Source organism: Sminthopsis crassicaudata, chromosome 6 (genome assembly GCF_048593235.1).
Source record: "Sminthopsis crassicaudata isolate SCR6 chromosome 6, ASM4859323v1, whole genome shotgun sequence".
In the NCBI taxonomy this organism is placed as follows: Eukaryota; Metazoa; Chordata; class Mammalia; order Dasyuromorphia; family Dasyuridae; genus Sminthopsis; species Sminthopsis crassicaudata.
The window spans coordinates 214331164-214344040 of NC_133622.1; positions in this window are offsets into that span (position 1 = coordinate 214331164).

Sequence of the window (12877 nt, forward strand, 5' to 3'; positions counted from 1 at the left end):
TGATTACATAAAAAATTGGAACTCCCCATAAATAATAAAAATAAAAATAAAATAAATAAAAAAAAAAAATAAAAAAAAAACAATGGGAATCTCCATATTCCTATACCCAAAAAAGGATACATTTGTAATGTTGTAAGTTAAAGAGGTAAGAAATGTATCTACTGACTCTTTGTCCTTTGGATTTTTGCCAAAAGACACTGCTAAATTATCAAAAGCACATAATATTAGTGACAAAAGCATTTGCTTAGAGTTCTGTGGACGAGGGTTCAAATCCTATCATTAATGCTTATAATCCTTGTTACCATGAGTAAATCATATCAACTCTTTGAGTCTCAATTTCCTCATCTGGAAATTATGGCAGCTTCCTCACAGAGTTGATGGAAGATTCAATAAGATGATGTATTGAAGACTTATTATACATGTATTATAGAACTTTACAAACCTTAAAGTCCTCAATGCATTTTAACTTCAAGTGTTCATCTAAGTAGTGTCTTTGAAGATATTATTTGCTCAAGAAATAAATAATTCAGTCTTTTATTCTATAATTGACAACCATCACCTCTCCATTCTCTTTCTCCTTCTTGCCCTTGCTGTTCCTGAAAATTTTCTCACTTCTCTATATTTCTCTTCTAATCACTAGCTTCCTTTAGGACTCAGGTGAAGCATTACCTTCTGCAGAATACAGGTTCTATTGGCTGAAAATGCTTCCTCTCAGGTTTCCTTTCATCTATTCTGCAAATATCTGTCATGTAAATTTTATGTACATGCCATCTCCCGCATTAGATTCTAAGCCCCTTAAGGGCAAGGATTAATATTGTTTTCTTTTTTTCTTTTTATCTTTTGTTCTTAATAAAATATCTGCTTAAATAATGTTTGTTAATTAATGGACTCAACCGATAGATTTCTATGAGATCAGTATGATCTAATAAAAATAGTTGTATTTAGATTCTGGGGTTTGTGAATCTGTTTTCCTTTTCAATATTATGGTAATTGTATTTGAATGTAATTCATTTCCTTTCTAACACATATTTTATTTTACACATCTAGAATTATAATTCAGATAAAATGTCCACAACTTTCACCAAATGGAATGAAAGGTCCATGAACAAATAAGCTTAATTATCTCCCATCTGGCATCAAAAGATGGTATTTTCACTGATGGCTTTACCAGTAATTAACTTGATGAACTTGAAAAATGCTTATTGGATTAGGAGACAGGATATGAAGTCAGTTCTGGTTCTTTTACCTAGTATGGATGGATCTGGCAGGAAGAGTCTTGGGCCATTGTATATGTTACATAAACCCTAATTTTGAGTTAAACTATTTAGCCTGAATTCCATGGTAATGTCTTGGTACTGCATTGTAAGCAGAACATGAATTCTCTCTGTCCCAAAGGCATGAATAGAATTAGTCCTGAGGCAGCAGAGTTTAGTGGAAAGTGTTGGCAACTCTGAGACTTACTTGGATTTATAATTTGCCTTTGACACTTGACAGCTGTGTGATTTTAACCAAATCACTAGAACTCCTTGATCCTCACTTTGCTTAACTACAAAATGGGGCTAATAAGTATAATGACTACTTCATTGGAGGGCCATGAAGTTCAAATGACAGAATGAATATAAGGTTTTCTGCAAATTTTAAAGCATCATAAATGTATCAGCTAGCAGCAGCAGCAGCAGCAGCATTCAACTTCAACATTTTTTGAAATTACTGTGTTCAAATCCAAAGGAAAACCAACAAACAATATAATCAAAGTGAAAAACAACAAATAATATAATATAATATAACAAAGTAATAAAAATCAAAAGGAAAACCAACAAAATAATAAGCTAGGGGTGGGAGGGCACTATAGTGGAATGTCTAAATAATGCATTGTTGTTGCCCTTGTTGAGCTTATGGTCCAGTAGGTCTAATAGGAGACAGACTAGATAAACAGTGGCATTTGAGTGAAGTAACACATCTGGGAAGTAATGAGTAGTCGAGTTTGGATGGTAGTCTTTTGTGTATTGGGAAGTAGGACATTCTAGAGAATCTGGCAGATGTCACATTATGGTGATAAAACACCAACTGAATAGTGTCTACATCATTTGGCTTCTTCTAATTGATTTGCATAGTGAAAGCTCTGGGTATGTCACCCCATCTGCCCCCACTGATGCTATAAACCATTTCATTAGTCTTTTTGAGCAGTGAAAATGAAAGTTTCTAAGGTGTGATAGTTAGACATATGTCATGATTTTAAATGATGAAATCCATTTTTTAAAGAAAATTTAACTTTGCTGTGAGAAGTAGAACTAATGAGACCGATCAGGGATTAGCTCAGCCCCATCCTACTCTTCCTCCTGTACATGCACACACACACACACACACACACACACGCATGCACAAAGTCACCCCTTTCTATACACCTATTTCTAAAAAAAGTTAATCAGGAGGACTTTGTAGTAATTATATGATTCAGCTCTTTCCTCCAAAATAATTGATATTTGAATCCTTAAAAAAAAGAGAGATGAAACATTTTGGAATCTTAAACAATTGGCAAATATTGGGGGGTTCTTTAATAGCAGAAGTATAAGAGTAGACTGAAGTCATCAGAAGGAAAACTGGGAGCGATTAGTGAACTGGGCATCTTTTCACAGCACTGGACATACACAAGTGTGGCACTGATTCTAAGTTCTTCCATAAATTAAAAAGGAATGATGACTCCTTGTTATACTTCCCACCCAGGCTTGTTGTGATGATACAAAGATATAATGTATATTAAATGACTGAGAAGCAAAGTCTCTCTCTGTCTATCTTTCCTTTACTCCTTCTCTTCCCCCTCCTCCTTTCCCCATTATTTTTTTCCATCCTTATCCTTCTCCTTTACCTTTCTCCTACTTCTCTTTCCTCCTCCTTTTCCTCTCTTCTTTTCCTCTTTTTCCTGCTCTTTCTCCTCTACCTCCTCTGTTTATCCTCTCCTTTTCTCTCATTCCCCTCCCTCTCTCTTCTGTCCTTGTCACTTTTTCTACGTATATATGGCAAAACTATTTTTATAGCATTTTTTCAAAGCACTATTGAATTAAGTAGTGAATGCATTGTTTATATTAAATTATATATATATATATATCACATATTTATATTAAAGATAAAATTGCTCAATGAAATATATATTCTAAAAGAAAGATTAATTAACATTAATATGTTTCACTTCTAATATAGTTCATGAGCCCCCACTTGTGTGCTTCACATTAACAATCAGCCTCTAGATTTAATTAGCTTTTAACAAAGATTTTTACTAAGATGTTATAATATAAACAGTTTAGATTATTATTTCCTGCAGTTTGGGGTACACAGTCCCATAGACAGAGTTTCCAGATGATGGAGTGACTCAAAATAGTAGTGCAATCAAGTAAAACATACATGTAAAAAATGTGTGGCAAACATTAATTCATAATCCCGGGTATTGGTTGGCCTGCAACTCCTTTCTCTCATATAATCCTCATGTGTCTCTCTTTAGTTGTAATATCTCTTTTAGGAGTAATACACATCCATGCTTCCATTGTGTATTCTTTTTCCATGATTCCATACCTTGCACTTATATCTATTTCAAAGGAGTTTCACTCCTTGAAGCTGTTTACTCCATAATGTGGTTATCTTTTTATATCAATATATGCTTACAAATGGATGTCTAAATTCCCAAAGAGGTAATTGTCCTTTACTAATACATTAGTTCTATGGTAGCATTACCCTATCCCAATAGGAGTATCTCCCACAAAACACTCCTATATCGGATCTGGCCTGTTCAGTTGAAATCCTAATTTTGAAAATAAATAAATAAATAAAGATCAATCTTTCTGAGCCTTTAGGGGCATGGCTTGTTTACTTAATCTGCCAATTGAACTCTATTTCTTGATCTCACTTCATTACATAAAAGCATTAATGAGCAGATGCATCAATTTTATATATTAAGATTTTACTATATTTGACTATATCATATAATTATAACATCTGTTCTCGGGATAAGAACACTCCTTTGCTCTAACATTTGAATTATAGGTAACTTTCTTGGATTATAATTTTATGACATCATTAGATGTACGTGGCCAGGAATTTGGATGTTATCTTGTATTTTTTGACACTACTAAACAATCGATTAATGTAATTAGTATAAAATATACGTATTTTCTATTGACTAGAAAATTCTGTCAGAATATTGTTTCTTCATTTTAAAAAGATAAAAGCATGGCAAACACAAAATAGAAGTCATGTTTAAAGTAATAGAAAGGCCCTATAAAATAGTCTGAGATTCAATGGATTTCAGTGGTAAAGTTTGAAAGTGTTTCTAACATGATTAATAATACATTTCAGGGGTACTATGTAATTTATTAACATTTCCTAAGTAAATGGTCACCAGTGATGGGTCTATTTGATGAAGCATGAAAAAACATGACTGGAAATGACACTCTAGGTTGAAAAAAATCTAAAAATGTAACTTGCACAGGACTTGGGGGGAAAAAAATTCTTCTAACATGAAGTACACTGGAAAGCTTTCAAGCCTAGCTTAATTCTTCAACCATTTCATAGCTGTATGCACATGATAAATTCTTAATATCTTTGCTTCTTCTAATCTTTTATTAGGAACTGTGAAGAACTATTTTTCTTTGATTATATTAAGTAAAGCCCTGTGTCAAAAACCTTGGAGATTAAAATGGGAAAAGCCATAGTATTTAAACAACATTGTGGTGGCAAGTAGAACATTTAAATCCTCCCTAGAAAGACTTGCAAATTCAATGTCCAACACAGAAAATCAAGGATATGCTTTTATTTAAATTATGTCAGCATGAATGATGATGTATAAAGAAGTAGTGCTATTTTCAGTAACATGAACTTTTACTATTTGTGCTTCATTCTTATGAAGGTGGGGGATGAGGATGAGCTATTTTGAATAAAAGTGGTATATGGAGAAGAAGATGAAAGTAGAACTGGAACCACTTGGCAGGGTTTGAGGTTAAGTGTGTTGATGGGTAACTGCACCGACTCTTTTAAGGAAGATTTTATGCTGATGCTTATTCTGCTTATGCTATTCCTTCTTTCTGAGTTTTGCCAAAGCAAAGTTGCAGAGCCTTGCTGACTTTATTAGTTATAAATTCATTTTTATAAATTAGTCATAGATTCTATATAATCATAATGGATTCTATAAGACACTCAATAATTCTTTTATTTATACTACTTGTATATTGCATTGATCCTACCTTTCTCCCCTCTCACCAAGCTCCCAAACCCTCAGTTTCTATATATGATTTATAGGTCAAATTATTGGATAGGGGAAAAGATACTCAGGAGTAGTCTTAATTTTCTCTTTTAATTTTATAGGAAATAGTTAAAAATAATTTAAATGAAGTGTCCAAGGTCACCACAATGGTAAGTGTTAGAAAAAAATTATATATCCAAGTTTTTTGATTCGATACTCACTGCTTTTTTCTGCTCTACCACATTGCCCTTATCTTACTATATAACTTTCAGCAAATAAACTTAGTTCAATATCACCACATCCAAACATCTTTTTTTTTTTCAGAATCTCTCCAACCTGTCTTGATGGAACAAGTAACTCTCCTTCAGAGATAGTACTTTTATCTTCTCCATCTTCTTCTTAGACCGTATCCCATTATTTTCTCAATCATCATAAATCTGCCAACCCTCTCTTAATTCCTTAAATCCCAACTATTAATAATAGTTGAGTTAGCTTCCTATTTTGCCAAGAAAATCAATATGATTTTTAATGTTTGAAAAGTTCAAGAGACATAATTTCTGGATAACTTAATTATTACCAGAATTTTTGATAAAGGACCAGGGGCATTTATGAATTGCAAAGACAATCACTTGGCAAGCAGACTCACTGCTCATATGCCCTTTGGAAGAGGCATTTTCCCAAGAGTGGCAACTAAATTTGTCTGGTTAGCAATTAATGAGAGAATGAATATTTCAATGAGGGACTGAAAGTGATGCATGTCCATAGAGACACTATCTTATACCATGACTACCCATAGACTTGGGCAAGTTATTCAAAGGATATACTCCTTTTCAAATCTGAGTTGAGCACAATGGCTTTCTCCTCCGGGTATTGTCTGAAAAGATTACTAAGAAAGTCAATCTAATCTCATTATCAATAATGTCCTTCAAGACATTGAAGTTTTGAAATCATTACTTTAGAAAAAGATGGAAACTCTGGATCTCCCCAAATCATTGGTTATTGATAATTATTTTTCTCAAATTAGAGTGGACATCCTTTGTTTCCCTCCCTAAAACTTCTCAAAAGTATCATTCTTCTTTTCTCCCCTTCCATCTCTACTCTTGCCAAATCTAATATGTTTGTGTTCTAGTTACTATCCTTCTGCTTTCTATGACTCCAAAAATCATTTTCTCATTCTAAAGGATCTTTGATTTTCAGTAGCTGCTTCACTTCTGCCTATGATTGCTGTTAGAGTGTCACAATCTTTGGAATGTCTTTCATTGAATATTCTACCAAGTTACACCACTGGTGAAGTCTCTTCCTATTCCTGGAATAATAAATATCTTCAGTATGTTTCTATATATTTCCGATATTTCTACTTCTTTATCATCCATTACCTTCTCAACTCTTGACAATGTGAATTCTATATCCTCTAGTTTATTGAAAGCATTCTGAGTCATCAATATATCTTCATTGTCAAATTCAGTAACCTATCATCATTCTTCTCCTCCCTTCATCATTTTGTAGCATTTGCAATCCAGAAAATCACTGATTGCCAAGGTTTCTTAACCTCTACTCAAGGTATCCCTAAGAGAATAAGAAGTCATCATTGTCCTGCTTTTAAGTTTATATTGCCTAGGACTTCAATCATTTTGAAACAGAAAGGTGTACAAAAGAATTTCTCTTGGGTGGTAGTGGGACATTTCACAAAAAGGAGAAAGAAGAGTAATGCTAAGGGTGAAATCACCCTGGTAACCATACTTCCCAGAATTCAACCTATTCATCTCCTTGGGGAAAAAAAGTACAAAGTACAAATGGAAATTGCCAAAATGTGATGAGTTTGAATTACTCCAGAATTCTGGTCCCTCTCTGGTTTTCCACACTATGTATTTTCCATACTATCTTTAGGAAGCTCTTAATTAGAATAAAGAGTTGTGTCTTCTTCACTGCTAATAGGTACCAGAGTTTTTTTTTAAACTTTGCAAATGTAGTAATGGTAGAGATTTTCTTCTGTCAAATTCACATAAATTATTTTCTCATGGTTCTTCAAAAATTGATAACTGCCTAGTTCATTCTCTCTGTGTCTCTCTGTGTGTCTCTCTGTCTCTCTATCTTTCTCCCCCAGTTTCCTTCTTTTCTTTTCTCTCCCCCCATCTTCCCTCATTGTCCCTTCCCACCAAAAATGTTCTTCACTGTGTAACTTCCATTTGAAGTTCTTAATTTATGACTTCCAAATCTATTTCCTATTTCATCTTTACCCAAACTTGAGACTTGTTTTTTCTAACCCTCCAAAAACCATTTCCAAACTGCAAATGCCACAATTCATTCTTTTTGGGAAAACTTTTTACTTATACCTTATTTCTTCTAATGACTTTCTTATGTTTGTCAATAGTATTATCATTTATATAGTGTCCCATATTTAAAACCTTCTGACTTCTGCTTCAGTTAGTTGTCAAATTTTATTTATTCTATTCATATAATTTCTCCAACATCTCACTATCCCATATTATTTCTGAAATCATCTTATCCAAGTCCATTATTATCCATTAAATTGCTATATCCTCCTAGGCTGGTTCCCATCTCTTATTGTGTCAGTAGTATTAGGTGATTTTGTGGTCAGTTCATCATAATATCAAAGTTATAATGGGAGAAAGAAATTTATAGGTTTTTAAGTGGAATAGAGCTGATAATAATTTCTTCTTCCCAGGGTTACTATGGAGGTCAAATGACAAAATAACTGTAAAGTGTTTAACATAGTGATTTGAATATAGTACATGTAAAGGCTAGCTACTAAATGGTTTTTGAGGCAAAGGGCTTTTTTTTCTTCTTCTCTTTTTCTCTTTCCTTTTTCTTCAAAGGGCTTTTTTTTTTTAAATGGTACATGCCCTTTGATCCAATAGTGTCCCTACTGGTCTATATCCCAAAGAGATCATAAAAAAGGGGAAAGGATCGATATATGCAAAAATTTTTGTAGCAGCCCTTTTTGTAGTGGCAAGGAAATGGAAACTGAATGGATGCCCATCAGTTGAGGAATGGCTAAAAAAGTTATAATTTGTGAATATAATGGAATATTACTCTTCTATCAGAAATAATTGGCAGCATGATTTCAGAAAAGCCTGGAGAGACTTAAATGAACTGATGTGAGTAGAAGCAAGAGAACATTGTACACAGCAACAACAAGATTATAAGGTGATGCACCATAACGGGCTTTGACTCTTTTAAACAATGATGTGATTTAGGCTGATTTCAAAAGACTTGTGATGGAGAAACCCACCTGCATCGAGAAAGATAACTATGGGGACTGAAAGTGGATCACAACAGAGTATTGCCACCTCTGTTGTTGTTGTTTGGGGCTTGCTTGCTTTTTATTTTTCTTTCTCATTTTTTTTCCTTTTTGATATGGTTTTTCTTGTGCAGCATGACAATTATAGAAATAAGTTTAGAAGAATTTCACATGGTTAACCTATATTTTATTACTTGCTATTTAGGAGAGGAGGGAATGGGAAGGGAGGGAGAAAAACTCAGAATACAAAGTTTTGTAAGGGTGATATATATATATATATAGGCATATATATATATATGTGATTTGCCCAGGGTCACACAGCTAAGAAGTGTTAAAGTCTGAAGCCAGATTTGAACTCAGGTCATTCTGACTTCAGGGCTGGTTCTCTATCCACTGTGCCACCTAGCTACCCGATGTAACGGTGAATGATCAAAACAATCTGCATGTATTGTGAAAAGTTAAAAAAAAAAAAAAAAAAAAAAAAAAAAAAAAACTAAGAAGGAGCAATTTATGACCAAAGAAGAACTAAAGAACATTATGAAAAACAAAATGGACAACTCTGATTATATGAAGTTTTGCACAAATAAAACCCCACAAATAATATTAAAAGGGAAGTACAAAGCTAGGAAAAAATCTTTACAACCAGAGTTTCTGATAAAGGTCTCATTTCTAAAATATATAAAGAACTCAGTCAAATTTATAAAATTACAAGGCATTTCTCAGTTGATAAATGGTCAAAATATATCAATAGATAATTTCCAGATGATGAAATTAGAGCCATCTATAGTCATATGAAAAATACTCTAAATCATTATTGAGTAGAGACATGTAAATTAAAATAACTCTGAGGTACCACCTTATACCTCTCAGATGACAGGAAAATATAATTTTTAAAAATTAATTTTATATTTATAATTTTTGACAGTACATATGCATGGATAATTTTTTTTATAACATTATCCCTTTTATTCACTTTTCCAAATTTTCCCCTCCCTCCCTCCCTCCCTCTACTTCCTCCCCAGGATGACAGGAAATCCCATACATGTTAAATGTGTTACAGTATATCCTACATACAATATATGTGTGTAAAACCAAATTTCTTGTTGCACAATAAGAATTGAATTCCGAAGATATAAGTAACCTGGGTAGAAAGGTAATAGCGCAAACAGTTTACACTCAATTCCCAGTGTTCCTTCTCTGGTTGTAGCTCATTCTGTCCATCATTGATCAACTGGAACTGAATTAGCTCTTCTCTTTGTTGAAGATATCCACTTCATCAGAATACATCCTCATACAGTATCATTGTTGAAGTGTATAATGATCCCCTAGTTCTGCTCGGTTCACTCAGCATCAGTTGATGTAAGTCTCTCCAAGCCTCTCTGTATTACTCCTGCTGGTCATTTCTTACAGAGCAATAATATTCCATAACATTCATATACCATAATTTACCCAACCATTCTCCAATTGATGGGCATCCATTCATCTTCCAGTTTCTAGCTACTACAAAAAGGGCTGCCACAAACATTTTGGCACATACAGGTCCCTTTCCCTTATTTAGTATTTCCTTGGGATATAAGAGCCCAGTAGTAGCACTGCTGGATCAAAGGGTATGCACAGTTTGATAACTTTTTGGGGATAGTTCCAAATTCCTCTCCAGAATGGCTGGATTCTTTCACAACTGCACCAACAATGCATCAGTGTCCCAGTTTCCCCACATCCCCTCCAACATTCATCATTATTTGTTCCTGTCATCTTAGCCAATCTGACAGGTTTGTAGTGATATCTCAGGGTTGTCTTAATTTGCATTTCTCTGATCAATAGTGATTTGGAACACTCTTTCATGTGAGTGGAAATAGTTTCACTTTCATCATCTGAAAATTGTCTGTTCATATCCTTTGACCATTTATCAATTGGAGAATGGCTTGATTTCTTATAAATTAGAGTCAGTTCTCTATATATTTTGGAAATGAGGCTTTTATCAGAACCTTTAACTGTAAAAATATTTTGACAGGAAAAAATAATAATAAATGTTGTAGGGAATGTGCGAAAACTCAGACACCAATGCATTGTTGGTGCAGATGTGAAATGATGCAAACATTCTGGAGGGCAATTTGGAACTGTGCCCAAAGAACTATTAAACTGTGCATACTCTTTGACTCAGCAGTGCCTTTACTGGGCCATATTCCAAGGAAATCATAAAGGAAGAGGAAGTACCCACATGTACAAAAATGTTTGTATCAGCTCTTTTGTGCTGGCAAAGAACTAAAAAATGACTAGATATCCATCAATTAGGGAATGGTTGAACAAGTTGTATATGAAGATAGTGAAATATTATTGTTCTATTAAAAATGATGAACAAGTTGAAAGTCCCGGAAGGATTTATTTGAACTAATGCTGAGTGAAACAAGTAGAACCAGGAATACATTGTACATATTAACAGCAAGAATGGGAGATGATCAACTATGAAAAGCTTGGTTCTTCACAGTGGCTCAATGATCTAAAGCAATCCCAATAGACTTTGGACAGAAAATGCCATCTGCATCCAGAAAAAGAATTGTGGAGACTGAATGTAAATCAACACATGCTATATGTTCACTTCTCTTTTTTTAATCTCTCCAATGTTTTTTCCCTTTTGCTCTGATTTTTCTCTCCCGACATACTTCATAAAGCCATGTGTATTAAATACAAATAAATTTACTAGAAAAATATTAGAATCTGAATCACTGAAAGGATATAATCGATTTATTGTAGGGTAAACTTGTTTGACATTTCTTCTCTATCATTCAGAATTCTTTGAATAACCAAGATAGTAGTAATTGGATATTCAATAAATCCTTGCTATGTGAAATGACAAATTTATCCCAATTGCCCACACACATGCATATGACACAACTAAACTTTGTTCTCTTGAATAAATTTTCTTACATTCTGATTTCATTATACTATCCTTCTGCTTAAGAATTAAAGATTTTTAAAAAGTAGCAAGAGAAAACCAACCTTTCCCACAGTTGACCACTGCATTTTTTAGATAGTTCTGATCATGAGGAAAATTCATTTCTATGTAATATATATATCTGTCTCTTTTCAATTTTGAACCACAGTTTCTAATTTTGTCATAGTAACCATTAAAATACATCATTTTCTCTCCTCCACTCATATACACCATGGGAAGAACAAAATGCTTTGTTATTTGGTGATATTTTTCTTCTTATGGGCTAAATATTACTAAAATTTTTATAGTATTTGCAAGGTGGTGTGTATTTGAAAGGTCTTCTCTTATAAATTCTGATATAAAGAATGGAGATAGGGGACTCCACATTTTCAGAAAGCCTCCAGGAGTTGAAGAGAGACTCCCTTAAACATTGGACTTACTCTGAATACTTGATATATTTCTCTATTTCTTTTTCATTAGGAAAATGTCTTTACAACTCTATTTTCTATAGGAATAAATAAAGTTTGTTCTACCTCCCAAAAAAGGAGGGCATAAATTCTATCATGGTTTAGAATTGATTTATTGGCTGGACCCAACAAGGAATCATTAATAATGTAATATACAACTTGGAAAGTGTTTGGTAAAGTAGCTCAGGTGTTTGTATATAGCTTTATCCTATTTAATAATTGTTCCATAACTTTATATAAGTGTGTACATGGTACAAATTTATAGGCATTGCATCATTAAAAGGGAAAATCAGCAGGTGGGATAATCAAATAATTATTCAAAAATATTTTTTTCACAGTTGAAATTTTGATTGTAAAAATATAATTAAATAAGAGTTAAAATGCTAAAAAATAAGAGCTATATTATTTTTTGAAAATGTTTTGGGGTACCATATACCAAGATAAGATCAAAATGGGTCCATGATTTAGGCATAAAGAGTGAGATAATAAATAGATTAGAGGAACAGAGGATCATCTATCTCTCAGACCTGTGGAGGAGGAAGGAATTTATGACCAGAGGAGAACTAGAGATCATTATTGATCACAAATAGAAGATTTTGATTACATCAAACTAAAAAGTTTCTGTACAAACAATACTAATGCAAACAAGATTAGAAGGGAAGTAACAAATTGGGAAAATATTTTTAAAAGTAAAGGTTCTGACAAAGGTCTCATTTCCAAAATATATAGAGAACTGACCCTGATTTATAGGAAACCAAACCATTCTCCAACTGATAAATGGTCAAGGGATATGAACAGACAATTCTCAGATGATGAAATTGAAACTATTTCCACTCATATGAAAGTGTTCCAAATCACTACTGATCAGAGAAATGCAAATTAAGACCACTCTGAGATACCACTACACACCTGTCAGATTGGCTAAGATGACAGGAACAAATAATGATGAATGTTGGAGGGGATGTGGGGAAACTGGGACACTGATA